The sequence below is a fragment of the Pseudorca crassidens genome, chromosome 2 (assembly GCF_039906515.1).
Source record: "Pseudorca crassidens isolate mPseCra1 chromosome 2, mPseCra1.hap1, whole genome shotgun sequence".
NCBI classification, from domain to species: Eukaryota; Metazoa; Chordata; class Mammalia; order Artiodactyla; family Delphinidae; genus Pseudorca; species Pseudorca crassidens.
The window spans coordinates 116204710-116220672 of NC_090297.1; positions in this window are offsets into that span (position 1 = coordinate 116204710).

Genomic DNA, 15963 nt, shown 5'->3' on the forward strand with positions numbered 1-15963 from the left:
TTTCCAAGACCAAGCCGCCCCTGATTGGGCCAGGAGACTGTCGCGTAAGGAGACCCAGACCTCACCTTCTGCAGGTGAGGACACTGTGATTGGGCGGCGTTCCTGAAGTAGGGACTTTCTGACTGGCTAGGTTTTGAGTTGGAGCTGGAAGATTAGAGGAATACTTTAAAGGAGGTGGTAGGGAAGGTAGTCGTACTGTGGGACTCGAGAGAGACAGACCTGAGTTCTTTTGTTTGTTTGTTCGAATGTAAATTGCTGGGTGCTGCAGAAACCTTGGTCCCGTCCTTTGGCAAGTGAAAACCACATGTATTAATATGCAAGGGTTGGGGGAGAAGACCAGGAGACAGGTGGGGAATGATATGTTGACACTACCCCCCAAACTGTGTTTCCTCTGTCCACTCCATTCGCAGCATTCAAGGCTGCGCTGAGAGGAGAAAAGGGAAAAGGAGCGCTCAATTCAATAGTTGGAAAAGCAGAATCACATTACCAAACAAACCCAGATAATACAAACTGACCTACAGACGCTCTATAAACATCACTGAGTGACTGTGGATATGTCCTTTACATTTGTTTAATCAGTCAGCAGAGCTCTGCATTTCAGAATTACTTATCTTCTCACTAACAGTTGGGTGCTGACTAAACCCTCTTTCTATAGGCTCTGTTGATACTCAAGCTTTCTCTTAATATTTATACTGTTACATCATTTTGTTTTGTTTTGTTTTGTTGCGGTACACGGGCCTCTCACTGTTGTGTCCTCTCCCATTGCGGAGCACAGGCTCCGGACGCGCAGGCTCAGCGGCCGTGGCTCGCGGGCCCAGCCGCTCCGGGGCATGTGGGATCCTCCCGGACCAGGGCACGAACCCGTGTCCCCTGCATCGGCAGGAGGATTCTCAACCACTGCGCCACCAGGGAAGCCCCTGTTACATCATTTTTAATTGAAACTCGTGCTCAACACCTTTACTATTTCTAGTTTCTATGTTATAATGATTTTATTTTGTAATCTTAGTATATCCACGTTGCCTGTGGGAAAACTTCCTGAGCCTTATCTCACTGCAAGTAAGAGGTCCACACTTGTATCCAAAACAGTGGTATTCTTTGACCTTTTGCTTCTTTCACCTTTGTTCTCATTCCTTTGGGCCAAAAGTCTACTTCTGGTTTCACCCAACTTAAAGCAATATTTATCAAGCACCTATTGGGTACTGTGGGGGAATACAAATAAATATAAACCGCAATCCCTGACTTCAAATGGCTTACAATCTACTTCCAAGACTAATACAGGAAACAGGACAATATGTAACCAAAAGAGAAACTTTGTATTACTAAATTGAAACAAATATTTGGGTGCCTGCCACTTGGAAAGCTCTGTTCTTTACCCTCAAGGGAATTTAAACTCTTGGAGAGAGAGACAGATACATGAAATTAAGTCAGAGAGTAAAGAGGAGCAGAGAGAAGAGCTTAGAGAGTCACTCTGGGCTGTGATTGTCAGAGAAAATTTTATGACCGGGGAACTTGAGCAGGGGTTTAAAGAACTCTGAGATCAGTCTTAGAAGGGTAGAAGGGTCATCTTAGAGGTCATTTAAGTCATCCTCTCACCCTTCACAGAAAGGCCAATACAACCACCAAGAGTTTAAACATCCTCTGGCTAAACTCTTTTTTTTTTTTTTTTTTCCTACGGTACGCGGGCCTCTCACTATTGTGGCCTCTCCCGTTGCGGAGCACAGGCTCCGGACGCGCAGGCTCGGCAGCCATGGCTCAGGGGCCCAGCCGCTCCGCGGCATGCGGGATCCTCCTGGACCAGGGCACGAACCCACGTCCCCTGCATCGGCAGGCGGACTGTCAACCACTGCGCCACCAGGGAAACCCTGGTTAAACTCTTTGAATAACTCTCTCTCTCTCTCTCTCTTTTTTTTTTTTTTTTTGTCTATGTCACACATAGAACTGTCACACATTGAACCTGGGGCACAGCAGTGAAAGTGCTAAATCCTAACCACTAGACCACCAGGAAACTCCCTTTTCTTTAATTGTTAAAATATTTTTTCAGGGCTTCCCTGGTGGCGCAGTGGTTGAGAATCTGCCTGCTAATGCAGGGGACACGGGTTCGAGCCCTGGTCTGGGAAGATCCCACATGCCGCGGAGCAACTAGGCCCGTGAGCCACAACTACTGAGCCTGCGCGTCTGGAGCCTGGGCTCTGCAACAAGAGAGGCCGCGATAGTGAGAGGCCCGCGCACCGCGATGAAGAGTGGCCCCCGCTTGCCACAGCTAGAGAAAGCCCTCGCACAGAAACGAAGACCCAACACAGCCAAAAATAAAATAAATAAATAAATAATTAAAAAAAAAAAAAGACTGAGTTTAAAAAAAAAAAATATTCTTTCAACAAAACTGGAATATGTCTCCTGCTTCCAAACACTGCTCTCTGGAGTTACACAAAATGTATCATTATTCTTTACCAATGACAGCCCTTCCTTTAAGTATTTTAAGATTCTTATTATGAGCCTCCTTTCCTTCTCCAAGCTAAACTATCCTTCAAATAGTCTTCATATTGCTACCCAAAAACTGGTTTCACCTCTTGGTGGGTGTCGAGCCAACAGACACAACCAAGCCAAAGATAGGGAAAAGCAAGAATTTATTATTACTAGCAGCAAGTAGGGAGAACACCGGGGATCTTTCCCAAAGCAGCATCTCCCTGAACAGCAAAACTGGGGAACTTTTAAGCTAAGGGTACACGCATATTCATAAAGGGGCTTGAGCAGAGAACTCAGCACAGAATTGGGGCAAAGGTCAACAGAGTCCAAGCTTTAGCTGATTGAAGTCGGGAGGGTCAACATCATCATTCCATCCTCCACCTGGTTGGGGGCCTTAGTTCTTACAGAACTCAAGGATATATTATTATGTATATCCCTTGAGGAGGAACTAGGACTCCGCTTTATCACTGCACTACTGTTTGACGGCCTTTTCTCTGTTCTTGCATTCGCATTCCTTTGTTCCCTTAATATCATTAATTACTGAGACCTGTTCAAGGGGCAAGAATTGCGGCCAGGCTTAGATCACAAAATGGCTTAGGCCAAAATGGCTTCTCTTATGTCAAGAAAGCCATTCCTGGTCTCTTTCTCCTGGGACCCCCTAACTTATCTGCTTACAAAATAGCACAGATTTACATGCCACCCCCCAATTACTCTCACTCCTCTGGATAACCCCTTGTTTATTACTGTACCAAGAACTGAACCAGGCACTGGAGAAACCATCTCTATGGGATGGACAGGTCTCAGTTCAAACTGAGTTCCCCAATCTAGCTACCTTGGCCAGCTCACATCTGTCTGAAACTTTCTCCAACCAGAAGGTAGTTATGATGATGGTAATATGACTTACCTTATGGCAAAATAAGAATTAAATAATATAATTGATGTACTATGCTTAGCACAGGGCCTGGTACATTTTAAGTACTGAAATGGTAGCTATTTCCATCACTCTTATTATTTACAGTCTAAGAATGCATTTGCAACCCACACACTTATGGTCAATTAATCTATGACAAAGAAGGCAAGAATCTACAGTGGCGAGAACACAATCTCTTCAATAAGTGGTGTTGGGAAAACTGGACGGCTACACGTAAAAGAATGAGATTAGAACATTTCCTCACACCATATTCAAAAATAAACTCAAGGGCTTCCCTGTTGGCACAGTAGTTAATAATCCACCTGCCAATGCAGGGGACACGGGTTCGAGCTGGTCCGGGAAGATCCCACATGCTGTGGAGCAACTAAGCCCGTGCGCCACAACTATTCAGCCTGCGCTCTGGAGCCCGCGAGCCACAACTACTGAGCCTGCGTGCCTAGAGTCCGTGCTCCCCAACAAGAGAAGCCACCGCAATGAGAAGCCCACGCACCGCAACGACGAGTAGCCCCCGCTCACCACAACTAAAGAAAGCCTGTGTGCAGCAACGAAGACCCAACGCAGCCAAAAATAAAATAAAATAAATAAACTTTTTTTAAAAACTCAAAATGGGAGCCTTCCCTGGTGGCGCAGCGGTTGGGGGTCTGCCTGCCGATGCAGGGGACACGGGTTCGTGCCCCGGTCCGGGAGGATCCCGCATGCCGCGGAGCGGCTGGGCCCCTGAGCCATGGCTGCCGAGCCTGCGCGTCCGCAGCCTGTGCTCTGCAGCGGGAGAGGCCACAGCAGTGAGAGGCCCACGTACCGCAAAAAAAAAAAAAAAAAATGGATTAAAGACCTAGAAGAGAACATAGGCAGAACGCTCTTTGACATAAATCGTAGCAATATTTTTTTGGATCTGTCTCCTAAGGCAAAAGAAATAAAAGTAAAAATAAACAAAAGTAAAAATAAACAAATGGGACTTAACTAAACTTAAAAGCTTTTGCACAGCAAAGGAAACCATCAACAAAAGGAAAAGACAATCTGCTGAATGGGAGAAAATACTATTTGCAGATGATATGATCAATAAGGTGTTAATATCCAAAATATATAAACAGCTCATACAACTTAATATCAAAAAAAAACCCCAATTTTAAAACAGCCCAGATAGACAGTTTTCCAATGAAGACATACAAATGGCTAACAGGCCCATGAGAAGATGCCCGACATCACTAGTTATTAGAGAAATGCAAATCAAAAGCACAATGAGATATCACCTCACACCTGTCAGAATGGTTATTATCAAAACATCTACAAATAACAAATGTTGGCAAGGATGTGAAGAAAAGGGAACCCTTGTAGACTATTGGTGGTAATGTAAATTGGTGCAGCCAGTATGAAAGTTCCTCAAAAACTAAAATTAGAACTATCATACGATCCAGCAATTCCACTCCTGGGTGTATAGCCGAAGAAAACAAAAATGCTAATTTGAAAATATACATGATGCATCCCAATATTCATAGCAGCATTATTTACAATAGCCAACATATGTAAGCAACCTAAGTGTCCACCAGCAGGTGAATGGATAAAGAGGATGTGATTGATACACACACTCACACACACACACACACACACACACACACACACACACACACACAATGGAATACAACTCAGCCATGAAAAAGAATGAAATTCTGCCATTTGCAACAACTTGGATGGACATGGAGAGTATTATGCTTAGTGAAATAACTCAGAGAAAGACAAATACTGTATGTTATCATTATATGTGGAATCTGAAAAATAAAACAAACAGATGTATATAACGAAACAGATTCACAGATAGAAAACAAACTAGTGGATACTAGTGGGGAGAGGGAAGGAGGACAAGATAGGGGTATGGGATTAAGAGATACAAACTATTATGTATCAAATAGACAAGCAACAAAAATATATTGTACGGCACCAGGAAATATAGCCTTTATCTTGTAATAACTTTAAATGGAGTATAATCTATAAAAATATTGAATCGCTATGCTGTATATCTAAAATTAATATAATATTATAAATCAACTATACTTCAATTTTTAATGCATTTGTAAATATGATTATTAATATTATAGATAACTAATAACATTAATATTATTATAACTACTAAGTTATTTATAGTCAATTTGCCGCAAACCAAAACCCATAAGCCTTTTATTTTCACTAGGACTACTATTAAATCAGGTCTCTCACATACTATATCTATACTACTGGGGGGTTTTTTGTTTTGTTTTAATATTTATTTACTTATTTATTTGGTTGCACAAGGTCTTGGTTGCGGCAGGCAGGGTCCCTAGTTATGGTATGCGAACTCTTAGTTGCAGCATGCATGTGGGATCTAGTTCCCTGACCAGGGAGCAAACCCGGGCCCCCTGCGTTGGGAGCACAGAGTCTTAACCAGTGCGCCACCACGGAAGTCCCTATACTATTGTTTTTAACCAAAGTACATTTTGCATTTATACCCACTCAATTTCATATTTTTTGTTTTGAAAATGAATTAATATACAGAAAAGTATACATGTAATAATGATTAAAGTAAATACAAATAACATGTATTCCAGTTATTTCCATATAAAACATTTATGTATATATTAATATTTACAAAGCATGAAAGTAATTTTGGGGCATGCAAATAATTTGATATTCACCAGGTTCCTTTTCCCATAAAGTTGATTAAATAAATAATAAATTTTAAAATTTCATTATCATTGACATTTGTTTTCTGTAGTCTTTTTTTTTTTGAAAGCCAGATTTTGTAAACTTCAGACTGGTGAGTTTGTCCGCAACGTAGAAAATTCTGGAAGGGACTATTAAATATAAATCTTGATTCTGTCATCCAGTATATTAGTAGTTGCACCAGAATCTGTGTTATATGCAAATTTCATACACATGCTATCTATGACCCAATTCAATAAGTTAATAAAAATATTGAAGAAGGACAGAGTTGAAAACAGAATCCTTAAGTGACCTCTTTCCGAGTTGGCATAGTACACTAATAGCACTCTAGGTATTGATATTTCCAGAGGTTCCTGTTGAGAGATGGTGCGCTTCTGTCATATGCTGGTCATATGGATACCTTACATTTTATAATCAATCTGGTTAGTCATTCTGCTTTACTCTCTAGGAAGACCAAGCCCAAATTTGACATGCATTCATTTCACCTGACTTTATTCTGACTTCACCTGACTATGCTATTCAATCTTCCCTTAACCCTGACATTTTTTTTTTCTCTATTTTCCTTTTTGGAATGTAGGGTTGTCTGTACAATTGTTCTGAAGAACAATTTCCCCAGCTGTTGGTCTCTTTGGGAATTGCCTCCACCAAAGAGAGGCACCTAGGCCAAAGACATGCCCCCTCACCTTCCCAGGGGAGGAGATTAGATATGTACAGGGATTAGACATATATCTAATGTCTAATCCCTGTAAATTGTTCATGGGTCACCTTGAAAGAAGTGTCGGGAATAGTGGAGTAAGCAATAAAACCTGTATGGAGTAGGCTGAGGAGAGAATGTAAATCGAAGAAATATAGACTATGGCTACAGGCACTTCAAGAGAGATTTTGCTGAGAAGGGCAGTAGAAAAAAGGAGCGGCAGCTGGAAGGGTGCTGGATGAAGGTAGAGCAGGTATTTGGTTTACATGGAAATGATTGTTTGCTAATGACAATGACCCAGTATAAAGGAAAAAATTAATGCTGTATGAAACAAGAGGGGTTAGTTGCGGTAACAAGTTCTTGAGGAGAGAGGAGATGGGATCCAGAGCCCAAGTTGAGGGTCAAAAGGGAGCAGAGACAACCATTCACCATGACAAGAGGGAAGTATATGGTACAGTTGGTACATTTGTTGGTGGGAGGATGATGAAAATTTGGTCTGCCTTCTGTTCTCTGGAGCGTGAGGTAAAGCCATCAGCTAAAAGTACCGAGGAAAAAAGGAAGTTTAGGAGATTGAAGAGTGGGGAGAAGCAGAGACAGAAACTGAACATACTAGGGAAGTGTATTAGGCCTGGTGAGCAGTATCAAGTGCCTACTAGATATTTTGGACATAAATTTAAAGAGAGACCAGTCAAGCTGGTATGAATTTTACTCCAGCTGTTTGACTGCAGGAAAAGTGTAAGTGGTTAGTTGGGTGGGACCACAGTTGGGATTTTCCTAATAAGTGGATGGAGAAAGCAGCAGGGATGCTAACGAGGTGTTCAAGGGAGTGGCATTTTACTAATTCTCTCTGTGTCATTCCAGAGTTTCTTTCTGCTAATATAAGCAATTATAAACACGTATTCATATTATCGTACTTTTTTTTTTCACTTGAAACATGTCTTGGAGATCCTTCGCAAGTGCACTGTTTCCTCATTCTTTTTTACAGCTACATAATATTCTATTGTACGCTTATAATGTTGTTTATTTAGCCAGTTTTAACTTATAGATACCTGGATTGCTTCCAGTCTTTTGCTAATATAAATAAGGTAATGAGGGCCTTCCCTGGTGGTCCAGTGGCTAAGATTCTGTGCTTCAACTGCAGGGGGCAGAGGTTCGATCCCTGGTCGGGAACTAAGATCCCTGCGTGCTGCGGCCAAAAAATAAATTAATTAATTAAAAAAATAAGGTAATGAATAAACACATACATATATCATTTCACACGGATGCAAGGTTATTTGTCTGATAAACCTCCAGAAGTGTGAATGCTGGGTCCAAGGATATATGCGGTTATTATTATTTTTTTTAATATGTTTTTTCAGGTCATTGTCATTAATCAGCGTTTATTTTATTTTATTTTTTAAGAAGATGTTGGGGGTAGGAGTTTATTAATTTATTTTTTATTTACTTTTGCTGTGTCGGGGCTTTGTTTCTGTGCGAGGGCTTTCTCTAGTTGCGGCAAGGGGGGGCCACTCTCCATCGCGGTGCGCGGGCCTCTCACTGTCACAGCCTCTCTTGTTGCGGAGCACAGGCTCCAGACGCGCAGACTCAGTAGTTGTGGCTCACGGGCCTAGTTGCTCCGCGGCATGTGGGATCCTCCCAGACCAGGGCTCGAACCCGTGTCCCCTGCATTAGCAGGCAGACTCTCAACCACTGCGCCACCAGGGAAGCCCGCGGTTATTATTGTAAGGCCAACTGGCCCGAGGCAGGGGAACACAATCAGATTCACAGGTTGCATCAGACCGAAATTCTCCGGACCACCCAGTTCCAGAAACTGCCCTGGAGACATTCCGGACCACCCAGTTCCAGAAACTGCCCTGGAGACATTCCGGACCACCCAGTTCCAGGAACTGACCTGGGGACTTTGAACCCAGCCCAGCCTTCCCGCCTTTCGAGGGGCGGGACTAACGGTCCCCCAGGATACCCGAAAAGACCACCTAATAAGGAACACCCTGCGCCCTCCCAGATTTCATCACACCCCTTTCCCTTCTTCCCCTATAAAATCTTGCCCAACCCTCGCCCGGGTGCGACTTCTCTGGCCCCTTTCTCTCGGACCAGTGAACCTCGCCCCGGAGCGCTCCCTAATAAAGCTCACTTGAAGTTTTCCTCTGTTTCGGGGTGCCGTTTGTTAAGATCCGACCTTACATTTGGTGCCGAAACCCGGGAGGGGTACCAAGCCCCGCGGGTTACCGCGCGGGCAGCTCCTCCCCTCCCCCAGGAGACAACCAGGGAACCTCTACTCATCCACCCGATCCGGCAGAAAACGGGGTAAGTCCCCCTCCCTTGTTCCCTCCGACCCTCAGAGTCCCTGCCCACCGGACTCCCTGTCCTTAATCGCGGCCGCGTTAGGGACTCCTCCGTCCTCTCTCCGGGCCTCGGGCAACTGTGGAGACGTCCCAATCGCCTGACCGCCCTCCGACCTGCCGTGAATTGGAGACTGAGACCAGGGACGCCTCTCTCCCTCTCCATTCACTCAGGGACAGACTGGGGGTCATGGGAACCTCACAATCGAAACCAGATTCTAAGACGCCCCTGGGGTGTCTCCTAGCCAATTTTACAGCCCTCGGCTTCTCCCAAGATTTCCGTTGCCGACGGTTTATTTTCTTTCCACTGTGGCCTGGCCACAATATCCTCTAGACAATCAATCCTGAAAGGACTTTCGATTTTAACATCCTCCGTGATCTAGATAATTACTGCAGCAGGACGGGCAAATGGTCCGAGGTCCCCTATATTCAGGTTTTTTGGTATTTGCGCTCCCGTCCCTCCCTTTGCGTCGATTGTTCCACTTCCCAGATCCTTCTTGCCAAACAGACATCTCCTACATTCAAGCCCTTAATTTCCTTTGACGATGACCCCTCTCCACTAGCCGACCCACCGAATCTCTCGCCTCTCCCCCCTCCAGAGCTCCTCTCCAACCTCCACCCTACCCTGAGGCGGTCCCTCCTCCTCCCGAACCCGCTCCGGCCCCTCCAACCGTTCCCCCACCTCGGTTTCTCCTCCCACGCCCCTTGCTTCGCCAATTAGTGCACATACACACTCTCACGACTCCCAAGATTCAAACCTCCTCTGCCCTCTGAGGGAGGTAGCAGGAGCGGAAGGACTGGTCAGAGTCCATGTCGCTTTCTCTCTCCAGGACCTCTCTCAAACTGAAAAACGATTAGGCTCCTTTTCTGCCGACTCTTCCCTCTACATCAAAGAATTTCGCTATCTTTCTCAAGCTTACGATCTAACCTGGCACGATATCTTTGTGATCCTATCTTCTACTCTGACCCCTGACGAGAGGGAAAGAATTCAAACTGCTGCCCGAAACCATGCAGATCAGGTTCACCTTACCAACAACTCCATGCCTGTCGAAGCGACTTCCGTACCCGGCACCGATCCAGGCTGGACTTATCAGGATGGCCAAGATGGCCGTCGTAAACGCGACCTCATGATCCAATGCCTCCTGGCTGGCATGCAGGCTGCGGCTCATAAGGTAGTCAATTTTGAAAAACTAAAAGAGATAACCCAAGAACCTAACGAAAATCCAGCTATCTTTCTCAATCGCCTTACAGAGGCCTTAACTCTCTACACCCGGCTGGACCCCGACACCCCGGCAGGGGCAGCGGTCCTAGCCACCCATTTTATCACCCAATCAGCCCCGGACATCCGAAAGAAATTAAAACGGGCAGAAGACGGCCCTCAAACCCCTATTTGAGATCTGGTAAAGATGGCCTTTAAAGTCTATAATGGCCGTGAGGATTTGGCAGAACCCAGCCGACAGGCTCGGATGCACCAGAAGGTGGCCCTCCAAACCCAAGCTCTTGTAGCCGCCCTAAGGCCGGCCATCTCCCATGGATCACAGCATCCACGGGGTCCACAAAAGGCAACCCCGCCAGAGGCCTGCTTCAAATGCGGAAAAGAAGGCCACTGGGCTCGCCAATGTCCCAGTCCCTGACCTCCTTCTAAGCCCTGTCCCAGCTGCGGGCTAACGGGCCACTGGAAGAGTGACTGCCCTACGACTGGCCCTCCCTCAGCGTCTCCACGCGGGGGGCAGGCCGACCCAACGGCATTACCACTCGAACTGCTGGGATTGGCTGATGACTGACGGCGCCCAGACTCGAAGACCCCCATCGGATTCGAAGACCCCCATCACCCTCGCCGAGCCCAGGGTAACGCTACAGGTAGCAGCTAAGTCCATCTCATTTCTGGTGGACACGGGGGCTACCTATTCGGTCCTGCCTACGTATTCCGGGCCAGTTTCTCCTTCCCAGATCTCGGTCATGGGTATTGATGGCAAACCATCCTTCCTACTCCAGACCGGTCCACCCCCGCTGTCTGCTTCACTTACTATCAGACCCGAGACTACTGTCAATGGTGGAATGAGACCTATGGGGGGGTTCCCCTATCACTCATGTAACATCCATGTGGCAAAACTAGATACCAGGAGCTAGCTCCGACAATCCCACCTGCTCACCACAAATGGCAAGGGTCAATTATTCATCAACATCAAAGATCCCTGGGACACAAGATGGGTAAAAGGGGTACAAGGAAAAATCTACCGATGGGCAACTGATGCCTACCCCGTGGGCTCTATCAGGGTCTTTCGCTCATATATCAGTTTGATTCCCAAAGTTATCCAACAGTTGAGCGAACAAGCCACTGCCATCCAGGAAACAGAACAAGCCCTAAGACACCAACTACCTCACCCCGAACACAAAGAGGATCCTTTTTCTTGGTTGACCCTCGTCCCATCAAGCAGTACAGATACTCAACCACAAAGGAATAGGTAACATCTCCGACTGCTTTCTATGTGCCTCGCCTGGCCGACCACCCTTGGCTGCTGTCCCGCTCGACCAGCCCTTCAATTCTACTTCCCACACCTCCCAAAACCCACCTTTTCCCCCGTTAAAAGTCCCTATATTCCTTGATTCAAAAAATCTCACCATCTGTTACGGCAGCCGCCCAAATCTAGCTGATACTGGGTTTCTTTGCAACTCATCCCTCATGGTAAGCACATCAATTAAAGCACCACCCGGCACGTTTTTGTGGTGCAATGGTTCCCTCACAAAAGAGATCAATTCTTCCTCCCCCTTCCCATGTATCCCCGTTACTCTCGTCCCACAACTCACACTGGATAGCCAAGCCGAATTTTCCTCGCTAATCACGCCGCCCTTTACCCGACGAAAAAGAGCTATCTTTCTTCCTCTGGTCGCAGGCATCTCTCACCTCCTCTCTGGTCGCTGCAGGCCTCGGGGGGAGGGAGCTCTAACACATAGTGTTTCAACATCCCGCGACTTAGAACATGAACTCCAGCTAGCCATTGAAGCCTCTGCTGGCCCCATCTCCTCTCTCCAGCGCCAAATCACCTCCATAGCCCAAGTCGCTCTCCAGAATCGACGAGCCCTGGATCTCCTGACGGCCGACAAAAGAGGTACCTGCCTCTTCCTACAGGAGGAATGCTGGTATTACATCAATGAAACAGGACTCGTCGAAGACAACATAAAAGCCCTCCATCGCTTAAGAGAAGAACTCCAACGCAAACACCAACAGTTCGCCTCCCCAATTCCCGACTGGTGGCGGTCCACCCTCTATACCTGGCTAACACCAACCTTAGGCCCCTCAGTTCTCATCTGTATCTTGCTCACCTTTGCTCCCTGTTTTCTTAGGTTCCTTCGCAGGCGCATGGAGGAAGTCTCTCGGGTGGCCACAAACCAAATGCTCCTCGGCCCTTACACCTTGCTTCCTACAGAACCCCCCACTGGTCTCCCCTAAGCCTCGGACCTCTGGTCGCCCGACTCCCCTTTCGACGCCCCCATTCAGCATGAAGTAGCCAGAGATCAGAACGCAACCCCATTACACCAAAGATGTCGGGATGTAAGGCCAACTGGCCCGAGGCAGGAGAACACAATCAGATTCACAGGTTGCATCAGACCGAAATTCTCCGGACCACCCAGTTCCAGAAACTGCCCTGGAGACATTCTGGACCACCCAGTTCCAGGAACTGACCTGGGGACTTTGAACCCAGCCCAGCCTTCCCGCCTTTCGAGGGGCGGGACTAACGGTCCCCCAGGATACCCGAAAAGACCACCTAATAAGGAATACCCTGCGCCCTCCCAGATTTCACCACACCCCTTTCCCTTCTTCCCCTATAAAATCTTGCCCAACCCTCACCCGGGTGCGATTTCTCTGGCCCCCTTTCTCTCGGACCAGTGAACCTCGCCGGGGAGCGCTCCCTAATAAAGCTCACTTGAAGCTTTCCTCTGTTTCACGGTGCCGTTTGTTAAGATCCGACCTTACAATTATTTTTATTGATATTGACAAATTGCCCTCCATAGAGGTTGTACCAATTTATATTTACATAATCTATTAGCGTATCTATTTTCCCACAGTCTTGCTAAAAGTGTTTTATCAAACATCTAAATTTTTGCTAAAATGATAAATGCAAATTGAAACTTCAGTTTAGTTTTAATTTGTATCTCTTATGAGTAAGCTGAGCATCCCTGTAGGTTTAAGAGTCATGTGTATTCTGTTAACTGTCCCTTCATTTGTTTTGCTCACTTTCTTATTGGGATAGTTGTCTTTTTCTTACCCATTTGTAAGGGCTCTTTATATTCAAGGAATTAGCCCTTTGTGTATGCTATGAGTTGAATTTTTCCCCTAGTTTGCTGTTTGTCTTTGTTTTCTTTGTTTTTGGCCCCGCAGCATGTGGGATCTTAGTTCCCCGACCAGGGATTGAACCTGTGCCCCCTGCATGGAACCTTAACCATTGGACCACCAGGGAAGTCCCCTGCTGTTTGTCTTTTGACTTGACTTGTGTGATGTTTGTCTTTACCACACAGAGGCTTGCTTGTTTTGTATTTTCTCCGTCTTTTCTTTCATGGCTTCTGAATTTTGACTTAAAGTTAGAGATATCTCCCCCACTTTTAGATAACAAAATAATTCTTCTTGATAGTTTCCATTTTTACTTTAAATCTTTGAAATTTATCTTGGTATACAGTGTGGGGTTTGGAACTCATCTATCTAATTGCTAACTAATATATTTTAATAGCTGGTAGGGCTTGCTCCCCCTTACCGATGTTCTTTTTCTAGATTTTTCTGGCTATTCTTCATTTCAACTAAACTGATATATTTATGGAACTGAGTCTTCCTATCCAAGAACGTTTTAAGTCTTTTCTTTTGTGCAAGTCTTCTTTTAAGGTCTTTTCGCCATGTTTTAACATTTTCTTCATATTGGTTTTGAATTTTCTTGATAAGTTTAGTCCCAGTTATGCAAAGGAATGATAATAATGATGAACCATGCATGGAATCAACTAGATTAGGAGCAAAATAAAATCATGAGGAAAATAATAGTGAAATTTGGGTAAGGTCAATTAATTGGAGGACTTGATCGGTTGAGGAATATGATTAGGATGGGGAAAACTAGTGGGATAAATGAGCTGGAAGGGCTTCCCACTGGGAAATACTATCAAGTCTAGGTTCTGAAGACTCTCAACTCTGTTGACGCATATTCTCCTTAGAGTCTCTGGCTATAAGCTTAACTGATATTTTCTTTTAATTAAAAAAATCTGCTTTTCTTGTGTCTAAGTGTGCTTAGTGTTTTCTTCTTTGGTTAATATGAATTCCAGGAGACATGGTCTGTTATTACCATGTAAACACTAACCTAAATGAAGCTGGTGTAGTTGTAATAACAGCAAACAAAATAGACTTTAAGGTAGGAAGCATCGCCAGAAATAAAGAAGGACATAGTGAGAAAAGGATCCACTCCGGAGGAAGCGTAGCAATTCTCAATCTGTAACATATAATAACATAGTCTCCAAATATATAAGTAAAAATGCCAGAAAAGCAGAAAAGACAAATTCAAATCATGATGAAAGATTTAAACATACCTCTGTAAGTAGCTAATAGAATAAGCAGACAAAAAAAGTCAGTAGAGCTATAGATTTGAACAAAATAATTAATAAACTGGCCCAAACTGACATATATAGAACACTACACCCTAAAACTACAGAATATACCCTCTTTTCAAGTGTTCATGGAACATATACAAAAATTGACCATACACTTGGCTATAAAGCAAGTCTCAACGTGGTTTAAATGATTCAAATCACAGTGTATGTTTTCTGACCACAGCAGTGTTTAAATGAGTGTGTAAAAAATCATCAAGCTGAACACTTATATTGTCTGACTGTTCTATTAAATATATTTTCTTTAAAAAACAAAACAAAACAAAACAGTTTTGGGGACTTCCCTGGTGGTCCAGTGGTTAAGAATCCGCCTTCCAATGCAGGCGACACGGGTTGGATCCCTGGTAGGGGAACTAAGTTCCCACATGCCACAGGGCAACTAAGCCTGCATGCCGCAACTACTGAACCCGCGCTCTCTGGGGCCCGTGCACCACAACTAGAGAGAAGCCCGTGCACTGCAACAAAGAGCCAGCATGCCGCCATGAAAGAGCCCGCATGCTGCAACTAAGACCTGATGCGGCCTAATAAATAAAACAACCCCCTTGTAAGTTAACATAAATAATATTTTTAAAAAACCACTTTTCCACTGCCAGTCATAAGTTCCCTTCCATCAAGTTTCAATGATATCTATGCTATTTTATTTATCTTGTGTTTACTCATATGTACATCTCTAAATCCACAAGTTTTAAATGACAGGCACTTTACATATGTTATCCCAGTAAACTTTCACAACCATCCAAAGAGATAGTCTTTTAACCCCCATTTTATAGATAAGGAAAGTGAGAAGTGGAATAGTTAAAAAGTAACTTGCAGCGACCACTAAGTAGTGCTGAGTCAGAACTGGAACTCAGAACTCTGATTCATAGCCTTTGCTCTTTACATAATAACATGCCATGATACCATTCGTGAGTATTATTCCCAACTTTCTCCCCTTGCATTTTCCCCCCTGGGAATTATTAAACACCGCAATAAAACTTCAACATCTATTGAGTACCTCCTTTATGCCAGGTTCTGGTTTCATTGTTGGCCATACGAAAATAAGATAAACAGTCCCTCCCCTTAAAGAGTTCAGTCCAAAGGGGAAGAACGACATAATTTATAATACAGTGTGTTAAGTGCTACATAGAGGTGTGTGCCTTATCCACCATCCTCCTGTTTCTTCTGTCCTTCATGGATCAGTTATACCATCTTATCTGGTT